Here is a 22,897-nt window from a genome sequence, read left to right as displayed (position 1 = left end):
TTAGCTTCAAATTGACCAATCAAACACGACAGTTCTCAAGCTTTTACTTAAGCATACATTATCCTTGGAGATGGGTACGTAATTTGCAACATTGTTTTCCCATTAGCTTACTCTCAGAGCCTCCATTGTCCGCACCTGCAAGTCGACCTTGAATTAAAAGAAAATATGCCAGGCAGGCACCAACTTTAAGATAAGCATGTGAACAGTTTCTGTGGAAAAGTACAGCTTCAAGCTAAAATACACGTTTATTAGCACAGTGGAAAAATACGAGCATCTAAACCGTGAGACCAGGCAACTAGGCCAAAGCCTCTGCTAAAGTAATGCTAAGCTAAAACATTTCAAACAAGCAAATCGTAGCACACGTTTATGATTATGTCGGATTAGTGCAATTCTAATTCACCACGTTATATAAAGCACGCGTATAAATGATGGCAAACTACTCTGAGGGCACATTTTGTCCCCGTACAATCTTTATTAATTCGGTTAATGTCACACATGATTATTTCAGCACTACGTTTAAGCGTTAATAAATCAAAACCTTCATTTTCTGCTTCATCAATCCCTCCTCTGATGACTACTAGTCATCACACCAAACCACGCCCACAAATTTTATTCCATTAAAATTCTGTCAGTTCCCTTTTCCTTTTTATTCCCCTAGTTTGCGCTTTGTATTCTTCTGCCATTCTTTTCATAATTTTTTCTTCTTTTCTTCTTTTAATTCTCTCCATAATCATCATTATTCCCCTTTTTATTCCCCAAATTCCAAATACACAAATTATTACTATTAATATACCTTCTATTATTTTCAATAATATTCCATTCCAAATTCCCCCAAGCCAATGTCCCACTGAAGCTATTCCCTTTCCAACCTTCTCCCACACTCCTGGTTCTTTCAGTTCTTTCAAATCTGCACTTTCTTTTGTTAGATTAGCAAGCATAGTTTTAATCTTCACACTATTATCAGGTATATAGGTGCAACAGTGACGCGCACCAATCATTTTGCAAACGCCTCCATCCTTTGCTAAAAGAATGTCTAAAGCAAGCCTATTTTGAAGAGTCATAGCTCTTTCTGCTGCAAGCTCAGCATCTATCAGGATTATAGCACCTGAAAACTTTGTCAGCATGTTATCCACTATAGTAGACAACTTTCGTATCTTGATGGAATTCAACACAACTCCCAATGAAGGAATCATGGCTCCAAATATATCACCTACCACAGCAGCTGCGGTCTCTCTTTTCTGGATATTATGGGATCCAGATGTCTTTTGAATCATCGATACGTCATCCAGTTGATAAACCTTTGGGAACACTATACCCAAATAACATCTCCCCCACCATCCCTTGGGAAGACGATAATAAGCATTATGCCCACAAATGTAATACACCCCTGGAATGACAGGGTCAAGTCCATCCAACATGAATGTCCATTTGGCCTTAAAAATAAACGTATGTTTGCACTCACTCGCTCCTACAAAAATATTGTCATAATAAGATTCACCTCGGTATATACAAAACTTCCCTACATGCCAAGCATCTAAAGCTATCTTCCCTTGTGTCTTTATAGCAGCAAAATCGTAATTATCTACTGAAGTCCTCTTCTGCAGCTCCTTTTCTAATTTCGCTTTCATTTGAGCCCTCCTATCATCTGTGCGATCTAAAAAGCTTATTTCTACAGCAGAGTCTGAGCAGGTAAGGTTTTCCCTATGAGCATGAGCCGTCTCAAAAGGTTGCATTGGCTCGAAAAAGTCCCTCATAATTTTGTAATCCCAATATCTTGCAGTTTCGCTTAGCTGCGCTATTATAGGAACATAAGCAAAGGTAACATCATAATTCGAATAAAAATACTGTATGTTAGTTTGGCCATAAAACCTAGACATTACTATACTACATGTAATCCCATATGTAAGGGGCATGTGATGATAAGTCACCCCTTCCTTTACTGATGTCGGTATCTGTGTACACACATAACAATCTTTCGCATCCATAGTCTCAACATACTCCGTTAGCAAGCGATAGAAAACGTTATACGAAAGCTCTTTCTTATCGTGCAAGAGCCTCTCATCCATTGCTAATCTTTTCAATGGGGTTAGTTCAGTGACAGTAACAGGAGCAATAGTAGAAGCAGTAATAGTCTCATTCTTACCCTTTCCATGCATTCCAAACACAATTGCCATTATTATTATTACACATGTAATTACCAAGCCTATACACACATATTTACAAAACTTCTTTCTATTGTTTAGCGCCATGATCTGTATAGAATCAGAGAGCTAGAAGCACCTATAAAAGAAACTATTTAGCAATTCAGTTACAAAGCTGAACAAGCGCGATGTTCACACCGTCTTCTTTAAAAGGCCAGTCATTTATCGGTTAGCAGCATTTGTCTCAATTCGGCAATAACTCAGTCTTTATCAGTTTAGCAAGTGTCTCATCCGGTTTAGCAATGTCTCAGCTTGTTGTTTCTTTCACGTTATATTGTAGCAAGCGATATAATTTATTCTTTCAATCTACAGAGTCTATGAAACTTTTCTTTTCTATTGGTATCTCTTCTTCTTCTTCGTTCTCGATGCTTAGAGATACAAACTCGTCAGTCCAATCATCATTGACTGCATATGCCCAATCAGGACCAGAATATCTCCTGTTTGGTATTCTTTTCCTTTTCAATTTTGCTTCCCTTTTCGACTCTGCTTCGCTGGTACTTTCCTCTTTTGTCAAGTCTTTTTCTTCACTTGACGATTGATCCACAACAGTCACTTCTTTTCTTTTCTCTTTCACTTTTGGTCTCCCGCCCTCATTCAAACCTTCTTTACCCTTTTCTTTTATTGGTGAGATACTTAGTCTTCTCTTTGCACCATGTCCATTTGATGGACCTGCGATCTTTTCTGTAGAGGCTTGAACTCTTTCGTTCTGTTCTGCCTCGTTCTCTCCTTCTGGGGAATCAATCACGTTCTCTTTTTCTTTTTCTGTATCGTCTGCTTCTGGGAAAGCCCTCCTCTGATCAGGCTCTCCTGCTTTCTCACCTTTTTCGAGCCCTTCGTCACCGTTATTTTCTTCAGGCTCTGTATCACTTTCAGCTGCTTCAGGCTCCTTGTCACCTTCAGCTGCTTCAGGCTTTTTGCTACCCTCAGCTGCTTCAGGTGCTTTGTCACCTGCAGCTTCTTCGTCACTGTCTGAACTTTCTCCTTGGTCTCCCCCAAGTGAGTTGGTGTCTTCGTTGTCGGAGAATATCTCCTTTTCTCCTGCTTCTGCCTGTTCGCTTTCAGTTCGCTTTTATTCTGTCTCAGCACTCGGCACTGCTTTATCAGGCACTGGTACTTTCAGCGCTTCAACTTCCTCATCTGTGGGACACAACACCTTCTTTGTGTGACTGGCATGAATCCAGTTGGGAACCCCCGCACACTTCACAGCGGTAGTTGTCGTCAGGATCACTTGAAAAGGGCCTTTCCAACGGGGTTCCAGACACGATTTTCTCACGTGCTTCTTTACCACGACCCAGTCACCTGCTTTCAGTGCGTGTCCTGGACCTTGGATCGGTGGCAAGGTGGTCGCTTCCACCTGGTGAGAGAAAGAGCGAACCACGTCAGCCAGTCCTTTGCAGTAGTCTAACACCATATCATCTGTAATATTCAAAAGCATGTTTGTGGGAACTGCAGGAAGTCTCATAGCCCTGCCCATGAGTATTTCATGCAGAGACAATCCAGTCTTTCTATCAGGAGTGTTTCTCATTGACATTAGCACTAAGGGCAATGCGTCAGGCCATTTCAAATTTGTCGATGCACATATTTTTGCCATTCTCGATTTCAGCGTACCATTCATCTGCTCCACCAGTCCTGATGCTTCAGGGCGATAGATACAGTGTAACTTTTGCTCAATGTTCAGTGCTTCGCAAAGTAACTTCATTACCTCATTGTTGAAGTGACTTCCCCTATCTGATTCTAAAGAGATCGGGAATCCGAAACGTGGTATCAACTCTCTCAACAATAGCTTGGCAACTGTAAGGCTGTCATTCCTACGTGTAGGATATGCCTCAATCCAGTGACTAAAAATGCACACAATCACCAACACATATTTCAGACCCGCATGCACAGGCATCTCAATGAAGTCCATCTGCATTCGGCTAAAAGGACCGCTTGCCCTACCAATGTGACTCGCACTCACAACTGTTCCCTTTCCTGGGTTCATCTGCTGGCAAGTGACACATCGATGGCAAACTGCTTCTGCAGCTTGACGAAATCTGGGGTTAAACCAATCAGTTTTGAACAATCTTATCATGGCATCTCTCCCTAGGTGAGCTTGCCCATGATAGAACCGCGCAAGCTATGATAAGAGACTATTTGGCAAAACAAATTTTCCCTCATGTGAAACCCATAACTCATCTTGTCTCTTTATGCATTGTGATTTGACCCATGAATCTCTTTCATCCTCCCTGACATTGTTCTGTAGTGCTTTCAGTTCCTCTATTGTATCTACAACCTTTAAGGCAAATGCTTCAGCTGGTTCGAGTTCTGGCTCATTTATTGTATTCCAATCATCCCTTAGTAATATACAGTTCAAGGCACAAAATCTTGCGACTTGGTCCGCATATGCATTTCCCAGAGACACATAGGCCCTCATTACAACTTTGACGGGCGGCGGAGGCTGCCCGCCAAAGTTGCGCCGCAGGAATACCGCACCGCGGTCTGAAGACCGCGGCCGGCATTCTGAGTTTCCCGCTGGGCAGGCGGGCGGCCGCCTTAAGGCCGCCCGCGAGCCCAGCGGGAAACAACCTTCCCACGAGGACGCCGGCTCGGAATCGAGCCGGCGGAGTGGGAAGGTGCGACGGGTGCTACTGCACCCGTCGCGTATTTCACTGTCTGCTATGCAGACAGTGAAATACAAGCGGGGCCCTCTTACGGGGGCCCCTGCAGTGCCCATGCCATTGGCATGGGCACTGCAGGGGCCCCCAGGGGCCCCGCGACACCCCCTACCGCCATCCTGTTCCTGGCGGGCGAACCGCCAGGAACAGGATGGCGGTAGGGGGTGTCAGAATCCCCAAGGCGGCGCAGCATGCTGCGCCGCCTTGGAGGATTCTGACGGGCAGCGGAAAACCGGCGGGAGACCGCCGGTTTTCCTGCACTGACCGCGGCCAAAGCGCCGCGGTCAGAATGCCCTAAGGGGCACCGCCAGGCTGTCGGCGGTGCTCCCGCCAACCGCGAGCCTGGCGGTCACAGACCGCCAGGCTCGTAATGAGGGCCATAGTCCTGTCCTTTCGTGTGAGCACTGCACTTTACCACTGCAACCTCAGCTGGCACTTGAATGGCATGTAACAATTCCCTTATTCTCTCCCCGTTCTTTACTGGGGATCCTGAAGAAGTCAGGAAACCTCTCTGTGACCATAGTTGTCCAAAGTCATGCACAATCCCAAACCCGTATTGGCTATCAGTGTAAATGGTGACTTTCATCAATGCAGACAGTTGACATGCTCTTGTAAGGGCAACAAGTTCTGCTACTTGTGCAGAATAGACTCCTTGAAGCCATCCCGCTTCCAAAACACCTGTTACAGTACATACAGCATATCCTGCTTTCAAAATCCCCATCCCATCTCTTAGACATGAACCATCAACAAAAAGAATTTGGTCATTTACATCAAGCTTAGTATCCTTGATGTCCGGTCGAGGTTTTGTGCAAAATTCAGTCACCTGAAGGCAGTCATGCTCGACGTCTTCAGCGTTCTCAATTTCAGCATTTTCTCCAGGAAGCAAGGTTGCTGGATTCAACGTAGTGCACCTTTTCAGCTGCACATTCGGTGAGCCCAAAATAATCGTTTCATACCTTGTAAGTCTTGCTCCTGTCATGTGCTGCGTTCGGGAGCGGGTCAAAAGTATCTCGACTGAGTGAGGGACCATGACTGTTACTGGGTGTCCCATCACTATTCCTTCACTCTGAGTGAGGCTGATACCAACTGCTGCTACGGCGCGCAAACACCCTGGGAGTGCTGCTGCAACCGGATCCAAAGTAGCTGAAAAATACGCTACTGGTCTGTTTACGCCCCCATGGGCTTGGGTCAAGATAGACAAAGAACATGCATCACGTTCATGACAAAACAATGTGAAAGGCTTCGTGTAGTCAGGCATACCTAAAGCTGGAGCCCTGCACATGCATTCTTTCAGTTCAACAAAAGCATCCATCTCGTCTCCTTTCAGCTCAATTTCATCCAAAGCATCCTTTTGGGTCAATTTCAGTAGGGGCTTCGCTAGAGACGAAAAGTTGGGGATCCACTGGCGACAATATCCCACCATTCCCAAAAACTTCCTCACCTCCTTCCTTGTCTTTGGTGGACTCATCTGAAGTATGCTTGTTACTCTTTCCTTCATTATTCTCCGTGACCCTTTCTCTATTTGGTGACCCAAATATTTCACTTTCTTCTGACAGAACTGTAATTTGGAAGGAGACACCTTATGTCCATTCCTTCCCAAATGGTTCAACAGAGCAATGGTATCGGCTGTGCAGCCATTTTCTGTCTTTGATGCAACCAGTAGATCATCAATGTACTGTACTAGGGTTGACTCGAATGGCAATTCTAATGCTTCCAGGTCTTTCTTTAGAATCTGATTGAAGATTGACGGTGACTCAGAAAACCCTTGAGGAATTCGACACCAACTATACACTCTGTCTAGGAATTTGAAACAAAAGAGGAATTGGCTGTCCTCATGAAGAGGCACAGAAAAGAATGCCTGTGACAAGTCGATGACTGAGAACCATTCAGCATCGCAAGGAACTTGAAACATTATCACAGCTGGATTCGGTACGACAGGGCAGCACTTTATTATAATGTCATTTATTTTCCTCAAATCCTGCACGAGTCGGACTTTCCCACTTCGCTTTATTAGTCCCATTATTGGAGAATTACATGGACTGCTTAGCACTTCTTTCAGTACCCCCTGCTTTACAAATTCGTCAATGAGTTGGGCAACTTTCATGAGGGTGTCTTGTGGCATGTGGTATTGTGGGGTCTGGGGAAAGATCGCATTGGGCTTTACCATCACTTTTACTGGTTCCACTCCTTTCATCAATCCCACCTCTTTCCCTGTCATGTCCCACACTTCCTTTCCGACTGTTTCCCGTAATTCAGCTGGGATGTCTTCTTCAGTTATCATCGGGAAAAGACAAATCAGAGGATACTCCTCATCGACAGTTTCCATCTCATCCCCCTCTACACTGTCCTCTTCTTCCCCATCACTGCTCGTCTGGATTGTTATTCCTTCGTTCGAACACATGATCGAGCAACCCAATTTACACAATAGGTCTCTTCCTAACAGTGCTATCGGGCTTGAGTCACACACCACAAACTGATGTACCCCTTGATAGTTACCGATGCTGACTGGAACCGGATCTGTAATTGGGTTCGTCAGATGTCTGTTTGCTACTCCCACCACTTGAACTGTCCTCCCCGAGAGTGGCAAATTTGGAACTTCACTACTCTTAACTGTTGAACGTGTGGCTCCCGTGTCAACCAAGAACGAGACACGATGACCCATTACTCTTCCCTCTACGTACGGACCCCTTTGATCAACTTCCAAGGATGCTGCAAGCACACAGTCTCCTTCTTCCCCTGAACTTTCACTCTCCCATACATTGTTTATTCCACTCTCACTGTGTAAGGGGAACTGTTGTACGGTGCCATTTGTACTCATTACCTGACCCGTTACCGGTGGAGGAACCATCACTTGCTGCTGACTCATTGGTGCCAAAGGTATTTGCATTTGCTGATTAGGTACCATAGGTAACTGCTGTTGCATCGGCTGCATTTGCGTCATCTGCATACGAGGCATCTGCATCTGCTGTGGCTGCATAGGTTGTAATCCCTGCAATTGATTTACAGTCTGAAAATTTGGGTTTGGACCTCTCATTTTCGGTCCTCTCATTGTCTGAAATGCATTGACATCATTGTTTTGCTGACCAACACCTACACCTGCACCTGCGCCTACACCTGCACCTACACCTGCACCTTCCTGCACCACCATCGGGCACTCGCGTTTCCAATGACCTATAATTCCGCACACGTGACACGGCATCACCTTCTTCATTGCCTGCACACCCGTCACGACAGTGTTCAAATCCGGACCATTATTCACAAAACCTCCTCTGCCTCTGCCTCTGGCCTGTGGCTGAAACGCCATGTTTCCCTGTAACTGCAACTGCTGTTGCAGTACCTGCTGTTAGAACCCTTGCATCCCTTGCAAACCTTGCAGACCTTGCAAACCTGTTTGAGCTGCCTTAAGCTGCATCATCATCACCTTCTCTTTCAACTTTTTCTGTTTCACTTCAATTTCGTCGCTACAGTATTTCGCATAAGTCAAGACCTCATCGATCGGTTTAGACTGCCAACAAATCAAATGCGACTTTATCATCTGGCTTATCTCTGGCCTCAGCCCTTCCACAAATCTGAAGACAAAGTGAAGCATGTCTTTCGCCTCAATTGTTTCCGTGCCACTGTAATTCTTGAACGCCTTCAACAATCTCTCATAGTAACTATGAATCGATTCTTTAGTCTCTTGGGCAGTTCGGTCAATCTTTTGCCAATCCACGTTTTTCGCGGGTACCTTCGTTTTCAAATGCTCAATCACCTTGTAGTACAAGCTCATCACCATAGGTGATGGTGCGCCCGTCTCCCTGTGTCTCTCTGGTTCACTTGTCGGCCAACCTACAGCTCTTTTGCAATCCTCCCACAAATCTGCCGGAACCACAATCTCAAACAGGGTATTCAGGTCTTCCCAGAGACATTTTGCAAGTTTCACAAACCTATCAGTCTGCTGGTACCATTCAATTGGTTTCTCTCTTAGTTTGGGAAAATCATCCGTAAAGGACTGAATGTCGCTTCTGTGCCATGGTACATGTACTCATTTTCCTCCTGCTGTTTCCCTCATTGGTAACATTGTTACTGTATCACCACTTTGCGGTCTTTTCTCATTGTGCTCTGTAGCACTGTCCCTCCTCTTGTCCTTCCTCTTTACCCACCTGTTTTCCCATTTGTCTAGGCACCTCCACACTTGTGCACTCTGCAGCAATTCTTTAAGGTGTGTCTTCATGCCTGCTGACCTCATGTGTTCAAAATCTGTTGTCCCAAAATCTAACCTGTAGCTCCTGCTCAAGTGTTTCGTCTTGTCTATGTCAACCCCGTTTCTGTCAGCTGCTTCCTGCAAGCTCTTATGTATCTTGTTCACTTCCTTCGTAATTCTGGGACATAGATACCTCAGCTCTTCTTCCGTGTAGGACTCTAACCTGTTCACACCCATAGTTCCTTCCACCAATTCTTGTGCTTCCATGTTCAACCTGACCCTATTCATATAGTCTTCTCCTTTCCCACTAGCTGGACTTTGTGTGGAATTCAGACTGTTGAACCACTGGGTCAACTGTTGCGCATTCACCCCCATCAGGGTAGCGTTCACATCGACTGCCATCGATGGCTGCGGCAGTTTTTCAGTGTTCGATGTGAGAGGTATTATCAGTGGGGGGCTCGACCTCACCAGTGTTGACTGAGCACATATGGGACTAAACTCCATCAAGGATCCAGACCCAGTTGGCTGAGCCGGTATCGGAGTTATCCCTGGAGTGTTTTCTATGCACCTTCTGTCTGTCCCATTCTGCAGCATTGATCCCTGACTGCTCAGACCCGAATTAGGCTGACTATACAGAGGTACCACTGGACCTACAGTAATGGGTAACGATATCGCGTCTGGGTTCTGTCCGTTCCCCATGTTCTGAGGCATGTTCATTCCCACACCATGGGACATCATTGCCGGCATGCCCATCTGGCTTCCCGCCATTTGAACGTGTGCGTTTCCTCCTTGCATCTGCTTTTGAGGCATCATAAACTGAGTTGAGTCAGCTTGTGCCATTGTTGGGTTGTAACCATTCTGTACTCCCCTCACTGTTGGATCTAGAATCATCCCTGCACTGTTGTCACTGTTGTAGTACCCTGGCATCTGCGGTTGATAATTTTCTGCTGGTTTCAACACGGGCACATCTGGATATATTCTCCTAACCTGCGGTATCTGCGGGGTAAGCAGCAGACTCGGGTCCTTAGATCCCGATGATGCTCCTGAACTCTGGGTTTCATTGCTCTGTATCGGTGCTGGAGGGGCAGAACTGGTACTTGGACCTTGTCCATTCTCTGCATAAGGCGGTGGACGGTCGTTCAGCAATTGCATTATCAACTCCTCATCCTCTAACTCCTCTTCTCTTCTCAACTTTTCCTCGTCCTCTCTGTCCTTAGAACACTTTCTGTCTGTCTTACAGGTAGCTTTCTTACCTGTCTCTTCTCCTTCCTTAGTAATGGCGGGGAACAATTTTATCCCCTGCAATACATCTGACCTCCACACCTTCTGTGCATTATCCCACCTAGCATCCGCTAGTGTCTTTTCTACCTTCCTCATTCTGGTCTCGAACTTCTTTTGCTGTTGCTGTCTGGCCATTAGTTCCCAAATTGCTAAAGCCTCAAACTGTGCTGGCCTTGGAGGCACCTTCATGTCATACATCGTGAATCTCAAATTCTCTAAAATCTTTATATTGAATGTCCCGTATATCGGGAACGCTACGCTCCCATGTTTCTCTGTCAACTTGTGCCATTGCTTTAGCCAAAGGCACGGAGCTACCCCCTTTTCTTCCATTACAATGTAAGCTGGTGTACCCTCAGGCGGCGTCTCCTCTCCTACGTTCGCTTTAATGTAAGACTCCCCCTTCATCGCGCTCCTGAATGCTTTAAAGAATTTCATTTTCTCGTCTTTTATTTCACAAAGTTTATGACCAATATCTGACTTCAATTCCACAAACTTTAGTCAATAGGTAATTTTAATTCCACAAAATTTGTAATCAATAGGTGACTTTAATTCCCGGAATACTCTTCACCTGCCTTTCCCCTTCCAATCGAGTCCCACGGACTGCGTCCAACCCGTGCGCGACCCGTCTCACCCACCAACCTATCCCAGCGCGGCTCTTAGTGACGTCACACTCACACACACTGCGGCTGACAAAGCCTCGCGGCTAGTCTTCCTTCACTCACCTCCTCACGTAACAACTTCTGCATGTATCGTGAGCTACCAAAAAATAAAACAGATCTGTCGGTTTACTACAGGAAGGGTAACACAGTTGCTTCAGGACCTTAGGGACTTTTCACCAACCGTGACCACTATTCGATCTCTTTCACCAGCCTCGGCCGCTATTCAGTCTTTCTCAGTCCCCACATTCGCAAGCAAATCTGACCCGCAGACCTACTCTCAACTTGTCAATGATCTGTTCTAGTGCACTTAGAATCTTGTCAAAGCCCGAAGTCGAAGTTTCTTTCACTCCCTAACACACGTACCCGACTTGTTGACCACGCCCGATCAACCTACTAAACCGCCCAGACCACAACATGGATCAACATACTCCGGAGTCTCTTGACCTCGCAGGGCCCGTCTCAACAACAACAACCACGTGGACCTTTTTATGCACAAAGCGCCACACGCACATGAAGTTCGACGACTTCCCTACTCTCACACTCGGAGCCGCACCTCCGTTATTTCTATGAAGTTCGACGACTTCTCTACTTCTACACTCGGAGTCGCACCTCCGCTATCCTTAAAAAAAGAAAACCCTCGCAACCTTTTCACACGCACCCTGCGGCAATAAGCTGTGCAAGCGCAAAACCCTAACTTCACTCATACCATCACTAGTACCGCCAGCGCTGATTCCACACCTCCGTTCTCTCCATTCGCAAGCTCCGAGATCCCGGGAAAGTCGCGGTGGACCTAGCCCATCATCATCTCGTCAATCCGTTTTATCCAAGAAAATCAAATTCAACTTCTCGAATGGGGTCTCAAAATGCGTAACCGTTAATTCGACACCATGTACTTTAATAGTACAGGGTCCCTAAAGACGAAACCGTCCTCTGCTACCATCTACTGATAGAGCGGAACGTGGTAACAAATTTACCTACGTTCGGATGCTCTTTAGGCCGATGAATCTTTTGACTTAGTGGGAACCCTCTGTACTCTTAATCGATCAATCTCATCAAAATCAATAATCAATAACAAAAATAAGCAACCCCTTGGACAACATAACACTTAACAATTAATCCAGAATACATTTCGGCGAACCCTGACCTTTCAGTCAGGAATAACCACACCAGTTTAATGCAAAGTTAGTGAATTTATTTCCCTATATCAACAAAGCTAGCACAATGTAAATGTGTCTCAACACCAAATGATAAACATATATGAACATTAATAGCTGTCCATAACGTCGAAACAAGTGTAATCTATGAAGCATTTGAATCACGAGGCATTCGATAATGGCAATGCAAATCACTAATACGATAATCTGTAATGAACTAATGGCATACATTTAGTCAGCATAACAAGATCTCAAATTGCATCGTGCGACAGATGAAAACCTCGTCTAACCTCAAATTAGCATCGGCATGTGGGACTTCATGCAAAAACAATTTAGCAACATTAATTTAGAAAACTCCTAGCTAGGGCTCTTACCAAAATCAGCAGTTGGTTACCTAAAAGAAACACAATGCAATTTTACAATTTCCTTTCATATTTACCAATTACGATTAGCATACAAGGAAGTCTTCGTCTCACAGGTACCGCTCTTCGGTCAGCATGGGTACCGTTTCTCGATCAGCATAGGACGGGACAAAGGGGCAGGGGTGAACGGGGCAAATGCCTCACGGCGGCAAAGTAAAACTATTACTTCATGCAAAGGGATCAGATCAAAGTTACAGTCTCTAGGGCAAGAATCATTAAAGTCTCTTTCTCTCGATTAGAGAAAGCATCAAAGTCTCTCAAAATGGCGTCGCAGCAAAGTGGGCCATAATAGCTACGAAGTCTGCAAAATGGCGGGATGTCCGATGACAGACCGAGAGACTCCTCTCGTGCACCTGGGTTTTATAGACAACAGTTCAAGTCCAGTAGGGTCTCCATTGGAGGGTTCATAGGTTAGCTTCAAATTGACCAATCAAACACGACAGTTCTCAAGCTTTTACTTAAGCATACATTATCCTTGGAGATGGGTACGTAATTTGCAACATTGTTTTCCCATTAGCTTACTCTCAGAGCCTCCATTGTCCGCACCTGCAAGTCGACCTTGAATTAAAAGAAAATATGCCAGGCAGGCACCAACTTTAAGATAAGCATGTGAACAGTTTCTGTGGAAAAGTACAGCTTCAAGCTAAAATACACGTTTATTAGCACAGTGGAAAAATACGAGCATCTAAACCGTGAGACCAGGCAACTAGGCCAAAGCCTCTGCTAAAGTAATGCTAAGCTAAAACATTTCAAACAAGCAAATCGTAGCACACGTTTATGATTATGTCGGATTAGTGCAATTCTAATTCACCACGTTATATAAAGCACGCGTATAAATGATGGCAAACTACTCTGAGGGCACATTTTGTCCCCGTACAATCTTTATTAATTCGGTTAATGTCACACATGATTATTTCAGCACTACGTTTAAGCGTTAATAAATCAAAACCTTAATTTTCTGCTTCATCAGGTTCAAACATCATTCTGTTGAATACTCATTTGACCTGAGTTCTCATCTTTTGGGAAAGAGCTCTCCTAGTACTTGTAACAGAAAATACCAAAAGTTACGTCTTTGCACTATTTTGTGTAATTTTCTGCACTTGCTGTCAAAATTTACTGCGAATGGAGCAATTAGCAGAACTTCAGGCTAGAAATTTACAGCAAACACACCGGAACAACAGTTGTTGTTCGCGGAGCTCTTGTTTAAATGCATCCTTGAACTAAAAAATTATACAAGAATGCATTTTGCTTGAAAAACAAGCACAAAATTACGGATTTGTATTCTGAATAATGGTAAAATCTTCAGTTCCTCTGGGAATGTTGGAATCCTCCATCTCTGTGATATATTGATTACATTACATTTAAAAGCGTATGCTGGAAACTCCTGCGCTCTACATATGCTTGCAGCAAATGATAACTTACAAAGTACTGTGGGTACTGCTTCTCCATCACCCATTAAAAACATACAAATATGAAAAAGACTAGGTATTTTTCCTGCTTTATAACTCATCCCTAAAACAAAGGTGTCGAGGCTCTCCTAATATTAGAAGAAGGCTGGTATTTCATTTATTTCCTGCTTGCTGACAGTTCATTAGGCTGGCAATGAGGTGTGCACCACGTGTCCTCGCCCTCAGCTGATCAGAAAATTACATCCGTGAAAACATTTGGCAGCAGACAAGATGGAGGTTAAATTAAAAAGGGGTGAACGTATTTTTTAAATTGTATCTAGAGGTGGGAAGCTTTAAGTGGGAGAAAGCCAAAATGAAGCCTGGAAAATAAACTGTTGCTATTTATAAAATCAAAATAGCCTTTTTTCTTCACTGAGGAATATAAGGGTGAGACTACAGCTTCAACATCATACGCACCATCAAATGAGCAACAAGTTAGGTGTTTGGGCTTTCAAACCTCATTTTGGGCCAGATCTAGAAGCAACTGGTGCAGCGTTGTGTTGCGCCAAATCAGCAGCGCCATGCCAATTTAGAAACGCACGGTTGCCCTGTTTTCACATGAATACTGTTTCCCACTGCGGCGGCACTAAATTAAACTGCCTGTGCCAACTCAGGCATCCTTGCACCCTAGTTAAAGGGTATCTGCATTGATGGTGGTGATTGCTTATGTGTAGGAAGGTATCTGATGGGCCCATATTTACAAGGAGGAGTAATGCTACGGCATTACACCTCCTTCTGAATTTGGAGCTGTGTTTAGCCTCTCAGGAGCGTCGCAAAAAGTGACACTCTGGTGGCAATAAGGCCTAGTGAATGTGGCCCATTGTGTCTTACTGCTCTGGTGTAGCTAGGGGTCAAAAGGCTGGGGGAAGCAACGTGATTATTGTAAAGGATAAGGAGGTTCGTTTGCTTCATCTCCCTGTGGCTGCTTTTCTGTTGTTTCTCTGTGGGAGGATGGGAGTGTGTTATTGTTTGAAGGAGAGAATGAGGTTTGTGTGCCTGCATGTACTTGTGTAAGCATGTATTAGTACATGGATGTGTATGTGAGAATGAGATCATTTCATACTGTTACTGTCAAGAAATGCATCATTTTGCATCGTTCACAGACGTCCCCTGAGATGATTAATAGATATTTATAAGGCATTCAATCACGTATATTTAATGCATCACAAATGGCATATACCTTACTTATTTACACTATAATTCTGTAATGATATATATAGTATATATGTAGGCACTACAGGAATAAAATTATCCATCTCTCAACGTTGGTTATACAAACCACCTGCAACAAGATATCTCGACTGCTTTCAGGCATTATGAATGTAAAATTATTCAGTATCTCAGAATAAAGCAAGATGTTCTCAGACAGTCATACAGCATTATCAATTAGCTCTGAAAGTGGTAAAGTCTTTGAAATGGATGGATGTATATGGTATTTATGTAGCACAGACCAGCTAGAATTCAGTGAAGTGCTGAACAGGGTCCAAGGCAAAGAGGAAGTCTTGTGGTTGAACGGGCAACTGTTTCGCAGAGCAAAGAGGACCACTCCTTCATCATGATGTGGTGTTCTTTAAAGAGGTTTGTCTTCAGCTTTTTTCTGCGTTAGAGCTGGGCTACAGCAGACCAGAGGGATATGAAGATGTCCATGCAGATCCTGAAGGCATTGATGGAGAAATCATGTTTTCTTACTTTTTTCCTTTTCCACTTCTGAATCTCATCTCCAGACTTTGTAGATAATACAGCTGGTATTGAAGATGATATGGGCTGGCACTTATGCCAAAGGAGCTCCATGAAGGTGGGGGTGGTATGTTACCCACATTTCTTCAGGTCCTTGTTGAGGCAGGCTGCTGTTTATAGGAACAATTTTAATGAAGGCAGTTGAAGCTTGCCAGGATGTGCTGGAGCCCACTGTCATTATCCAGATGCATCACTATGAAGGCTTGAGCAGTAGTTCTGAAGTTTCTCTGGGAAAATGTTTTCACTTGCTTTATTAGCAAGAACTGTTACCAAGCCATCTTTGTTTACTTGGGAATATGTTGCTTTGGCGATGAGATCAGTGTTTGATGTAAGTCTAGAGACTTGCCACTGAATTATAGTTTGGGTTTAGTTGGTGTTGGCCCTCTCTACAGAGTCACCCACAAATATTTTGCATTTTTCCCTCCACTTTTTTGCTGAATTCTTTTTTATTAGCCTTAGGACAGCCAACCAGTACTGAAGTGGTTGTGCTTTCTCCTTTGAACATGGTGTAACTGGATTATACCATTGAAATGTATAATTTACTTATAAGTCTATTTAGAGTGGCAACCCTATACACATGGCATGTCAATTAAATTCTACTAGTGGGCCTGCAGCACTTATTGCACCACCCACGTAAGTAGCTCTTCAAAACAAGCCCCATGCATGCCCATGCAGCCTGAATGCAATTTTAAACTTCCATGTTGACATAACATTTAAGCCCTAGTGCCAAGCCTCAAACTCCCCTTTTATTATGTGTAGATTCCCACTAAGGTAGTCCATAGGCAGCCCATAGGGTAGGGCACTGTAATTAAAGGTTGGACATGTATTTACGATTTGCAGGTGCTGGTAGTGAAAAACTCCCAAATGTGTTTTTCTCTGCTTTGAGGCCTACCCCTCCCAAATGGTAACACTGGGGATTCCTTATTACATTTAACTGGCTGTAATTTCCAATTCAAAGTAGGTGGATGTGTCCCATTTGGTGTCTATGAAATTGCAATGATAACCTTTAATGGTAATGTCAGGTACTGCATTACCATTTTAAAAATACCTCTTTTAAAAAGTTTTCATTTTTTCTGCCCTTAGCACTTTTGTGCCTAGAGACTGGCCTGGGTTATATGACTGGCTCTATTTGGCAGTTCGACTTTGTGAATTCTTCCCAGGCAGTCACACAATAGAGTGATTAGATGTGACTGTATGGGCCATCTGCTGGCAGGAGGGGCAAAGATGAGCACAGCCCCACCTGCAACTGCAAAACCTGCACTCTTCTTCCACATTAAGAGCTTAACAACCTCACATTGTCATTGCCAGTTTGAAGCCAGGGTAGGCAAGGCAGGAAATTCCATGTACTTTAAAGCCACTGTCTAGAAGCTTCTCTCACCTTCCAGAACTAGGGCACCACAATATAACAAGCATTTTCAATGCAACGGGTCTTGCATTTGCTTGAGTTAGAGCTATTAGCATTGTAAAGAAAAAAAATGCAGCGCAATTGCGCTGCGTGGAAAATAAACAGATAAAGTAGTCTGGACACCATGTTGAAAACATCGAGCCTCGTATGTTTTTAGTAGTTTACCGGTACTGTGTAGGTGGGCTAAACACCAGAAAAGGCATGGCGTATGCATGCCTTTCACAAATTAAAGCAAGCGTATTTTAAAAGGCAAGCCCATGAACCAATGAAAATGACTGACGTGACATGGGCGTGGTTGGAAGCCCAACGAGAGATTACAGAATGGGACGGAGCGCTTTGCGCTCGCTTATAAAAAGGGGACTTCAAACACCAACTCTTCAGTACACTTCTGGACCTGTGGACACTATGCTGGAAAGAAAGACTGATGTGCTGATGGAAGGACTACCACTCAGCTGGACTGCTGCTCTGAAGGACTGGTCTGCTGGATTTCTGCCCTATTGTCCTGCTGCTTTGCTGCCTTCTTTCTGGCCTCCAGAGTGGCTAACAAAAGCTAGTTATCTGGACTCCTTTTCAGAACTACAGTGACACAAAATGCTTTCTCCATCTTGAACCACATCTGGACCCAGCCTACGTGGAATGTGACCCTCCAAGTGGTGCCTATCAAGACCTGGACCCTTGGAAGTAGTGCTAAAGGGGCTCTTATGGTAAAAATCTAAAACCTAGGACAGACAAATTTTGTCCCAAAAGGGCTCTGTGAACCAGGAGGAGACTGTGACCAACCTGCTTGCCTGTCTGCCCGAGATGCATTGTCAGTCGGATTGACTCCACAGCTTCTCTGACTAAATTCTTCTCAGCAGCAAATGCTTCCGCAAGGAGAATTTGGACCTCGTGAAACTGCCTTCAGCTGCAGAGATGTTCTACTTCCATTTTGACAGCAAATTCCTAATGTAGAACTCTTCACTGCCGGTTTGACCGAAAGCCTTCTGAAATTGACACTCCCTCCTCAGACACCTCCGCAGTCTCGTTGTGCTGAACTTCACCTTCTCAGACACTTTTTTTCTCTGAATATCTTCAAAGCCTCAAGGTAAGCGGTGACAGGGCTTACTCTACTTCTTCTGTTCATACCACGCTACTTCATGGTCGGCCATATTTTTTACTTTGACATGGTCTTGAGCATCTTGTTGTCTGTGTTTGGCACTTCAATCACTTAGGCACCGGTTTTCACTAAATACAATAAAAATTAATAATTCCAATTCTATTGTTGGATTTTCTGTCATTATGGTGTCGGATATGTTTTTAAAGTTTGCTCTGTTTTTCTGAATTAGTTTGGGATTTTACTTGTGTTTTCACTTTATTACTGTTTGTGTGCTGCATAAATACTTTACATGCTGCTTATTAGGTAAGCCTGGCTGCTTTTTTGTGCCAAGCTACTGAGTGTTAAGTGCAGGTTAATTTAGTGACCTTTTGTGGCTCCCCCTGCAAGAGCTTGTGGCAGTTGGATGACCAGAGTTCACACCCTAATCAACCAACAACCCAATTACTCACAGGTTGTAATTGATCCAGTTTCATGTTGCTGCACCAAGTTTGTACTAGTTGTTGCTTATTGTTCTTGGTGAAAAGCAGAAATTATGTTTATGTTTTTGTAAGTTCAAGCTTACAGTAGGTTCCAGACCTCCATATTTAGATGTGGTGCAAGATTCATTTAATGTGTTGGATAGCTGGAGCAGACAGAACCTTGAAATACAGTTGTGTTTTGTTGGAACATTGGAAATATTTAGAAGTATTCAGACTTGCTCTGAAATATTATATGGCATTTTCACAGACACTATAGATGTAAAACTTTGCAGTTTTTAAAATGGTTACTTTTTGGCTATTTACACACCTACCTTTATGTAGTAGCAGACGCTGTCCCAGGCACTAATAGTTGAAGTGGTTCCTCATATTCAACTCAAAGGACACTTTGGACCACATTTATCCTTTTTTAGTGCCGCATTTGCTCTCATCCATACCAGTGCTGACATTAGGCAGAAGAATCTCAATTAGTTTGAAAATTAGTTTTTACACCAAATTACAATATTTTACCATTCTGGTCTCATTTAAAGGGCTGATTTTAAAGCACTCTGTGCTATTCTAAGTTAAGTGGTTGTGAGGTTGCAAACATATCACTGTCTTGATCAATGACATCTAACTGCAGTTGGGAGGCCCTACAGGTTGTAAAATTGTGTTTCAAGAGGCAGTCTAATCAGAACAATTTCACAACCTGTAGCCCAGTCTGTAGCACATACCAGCAGGGCAGATTATGCCAGTAAGAAGGAAGACTGCGAGTGGGCAGTTGAAAGACCCCCCATAGTGTGATTCACCCTTCAAACGCAGGTGAGTTGAGATACGTGCCTCTCAGGGATAAAACTTTCAGCTTCAGGATGGTGTATGCTTTGCTCAATCAAATATGTTAAAAAAAAACTTTACCTGATATAACGTACCGCTAGTTCCCTGATGCAATAGAGATGTTACCATGAACTTCTAGGATGGTAAATGTTTTGTTTATTTCCAGTGCTCCTAAGTCCTGGGATGAAGCCTGTTCAAAGGTGTCTTAGGAGTATATGTTTGCTGAGCAAGATGGATGCCGCGTAGACCCTCTAGTGAACAATCTTTTTTCTTTTTCTCTTCGAAGAATACTCTAAGATGCTGAACTAAACTGACATTATCTATTTTAAGATTGTACGATAAAAGTGCTCATTAAGTGCTCACTAAGTGGGTTATAATTGGTCATTGTATTTCTCCCTCGATATAACTACTACCACAACTCTATTGGTTTGTCATTTTAAGTAGATGTAGGCGAGTTTCCTGTTTTTTTACCCAGAGCATATCAATGTTTATACCAAACAAGCACTTTGACGGAGAGGAGTCTTAATGTTACTTGCCACTCAGCTGGGTGTTGCTGGTTATCCTTACATGCCTCATCAGATCGTGAGGTGTGCTTTAAAAAGGGTAATACAGAACGTGATATTGGCAGCAACTGGTCTAACCGGGTTGGTGAAAGTACTTCCTAGCATCCTGAAAATGAATATGGCACCAAAAACTACCCGAAATTCGGGAGGCAAAGAGGGAACTAAGATGACGCGTGCAGGGAAGGATAAAGGAGACCCAACCAGAGCAATCAGGCGCCCTGTCATGACAACGTTGAAATTAACTGTGAAAAATACTACCATTGCTAGCAGGGACACCAAGAACGATGACATTATTACCCCCCCTTTGGATACTAGGGGGAAGGATAAAGTCCACCCTACAATTACATCTTTTCTCGCTGCGGGAGCACAAGAAAGTTTTGCTGAGCATATAGTGCCATCTCTAGCAAACAGTCAACCTGTAATAGAAGCAATACCTCCAGGAAACAGCAATGAGAGGGAGAGGGTGGCTCTTAATGAAATCAACAAATCTCTTGCAATAGGCTCACAAGGTGACGATGGCCTATCAAGTGGCTTGGTCAACAGTGTGGCTACAAAAAAAAAGGAGGGGGCAGTTTCCCCGTCAGCAAAAACTGACATCAAGCCCAGCAGTCTAAAATCCCAGCTGGGAGAGAGGCAGCTGGTGACATGGGTGATACAGCCACTGCATTAAGTACGGAAGTCTTGCAACACAGATCGTTAAAGCTAACGGTAGGAGATAAGGAAATTGAAAAGAGCTTAAAACCCCCGGACTGGGCCAAGGATGGCGTTGATAAATTTTATTCTTTAACAGAGGAATCTGATTTCACCAGCAGTGAGCTTAATTTAAGCGCATCCGGCAGCAGCATATCCTCCGAAACAGGAAACATATCATCAAGCAATGAGCCTACAGTGCGGCAGCAGCGGCGACACCGCAAGTGTACAAAAGTACGCTCTGGCCCCAACAAGGGTACCGAACTCTCTACATTTAGAGGCAGTAAGACACTTAAGGGGGATTATTCAGGTATTAGACTAACAGATATTTCTATTGCAAACGGTCAACAGAAAGCGAACAACGACATGGAAGGGAATATAGGTGATCCAGCAAGCAGCACATGCACTAGTAGTGTTGAGACAGGGATGCTGCAGCCAATATATCATTCAATCAAGGAATTCCAGAGACCAGGATAGAAAACCGCCGCGCAAGGGTTGCCACAAAACGTCTGCAAGGAGCAGTTTGCAAAGTTGCTATGTCATGTACTGAGATTGAAGCCAAGCTAAATACATTAGAGGAAAGGACAGCGGTAGTTGAAGCGGATGTCGAGGTATTAAGAGAACAATGTGTAACACAAGATGGACAACTGACTGATATAATGTGGAAGCTAGAAGACTACGAGAACCGGCAGAGAAGAAATAATCTGCGCTTCTTACATATTAACGAAGGGTTGGAAGGGAACGATATTCGGGCTTATATGATTAAGCTCTTACGGGGGCCTTTCCGGAGCTGGGCAACTGGGACTGGGAAAATGAGGTTCAGCATGTATATAGGTTCCCGGTAACCCGACGAGAGGGTGGCATTCAGTAGAACCCAAATACCCTAGAGCCATCTTAGTTTTTTTTGGAAATTACTTATTGCGGCAGGCTATATTTGAAAAAGTGCGTCCAAATGCCCCACGAAGTGCTGAAGGGACAACTTTTTTCACTCAGCCAGATTTCTGTCACACAACTGTGGAGCGAAGATGGAGGCTTCGACAGTTGATTAAGCCCTTTCAGGTTATGGGAGGCGAGACTTACCTCTCACTCGCTTAAAAACAGTGGTAAATGGGAAAGGAAGAGTGTTCACGTCAGAGGTTCAGGCCAAAGAGTATTTAATGGGGCTTAAGGATGTTAAAAAGTGAGGGGGGAATCTTTTGGTAATGCACTCTTGAGGGAGGACATGTGGAATTAGGTGGCTGTTCGGGGGTGGTTGTGGCACACATTTACACGGCACCAACATTCAGGCCACTGGTGGTCTGATTGCTCAACAGAGTGGGGGGTAGCTGGTTGGGAAAGGTAGGTCCTGACCAGACTATGTTGGGAGAGGATGGGGTGGGTGGGATTTGTCGAGGGAGGCGGATGGAAGAGGGGCACAGAAGGGTGGATTGGAAAGAAAAAATGGGAAAGGAAGGGATAAAGAGAACTGCAAGATTTACAAGATTAAGAGAGTAGAAAGAAAGTGGAAGAATACCCAAGATATTATTCAATCAGATAGAGAAGCAATTGTAGGGGAAAAAAGAAAGAAGAGAAAATGACTATATTCTGAATAGCATCAGTTAACATTTGCGGATTAAATGATCCCCGAAAAAGGAGAAAAACTGCAGAAGATTAAAAAATTCTTAGGGCTGATATTTGTTGCCTACAGGAGACTTATGTGGAATACAAGAATAGGGGAACTCTAAGATCACTGAGTATGAGAAGAGAATGGTAGTCTGGTCAGAACAAGATGTTAAAACTAAAGGGGTGGCAATACTGGATCGGAGTAATAGAATGAAATTCGCTAGACAGAGGGCCGACAGGAATGGAAGATGGGCAATTGTAGAATGTCATTATGGAAAAGGATGCTTTACTCTATGCTCTCTACATGGGGCAGTAACAGATGACCCTGTTGTAATGGATTTTCTGGTAGTAGAGCTAGCAGGATGCCCCCCGTATATCCTTTTAATTTTAATGGCTCCTGGGACGGATTGCAGGATCTATTAGCACCCGCAGCTAAGAGATATCAGGGATGTAAGCCTCGAGTATATAATGTGATAGTTTGGCTCCAGAAGGAGTTAGTATTGGTGGATTCCT

The sequence above is a fragment of the Pleurodeles waltl genome, chromosome 11, assembly GCF_031143425.1.
Source record: "Pleurodeles waltl isolate 20211129_DDA chromosome 11, aPleWal1.hap1.20221129, whole genome shotgun sequence".
In the NCBI taxonomy this organism is placed as follows: Eukaryota; Metazoa; Chordata; class Amphibia; order Caudata; family Salamandridae; genus Pleurodeles; species Pleurodeles waltl.
This window is presented reverse-complemented; position numbering follows the sequence as displayed.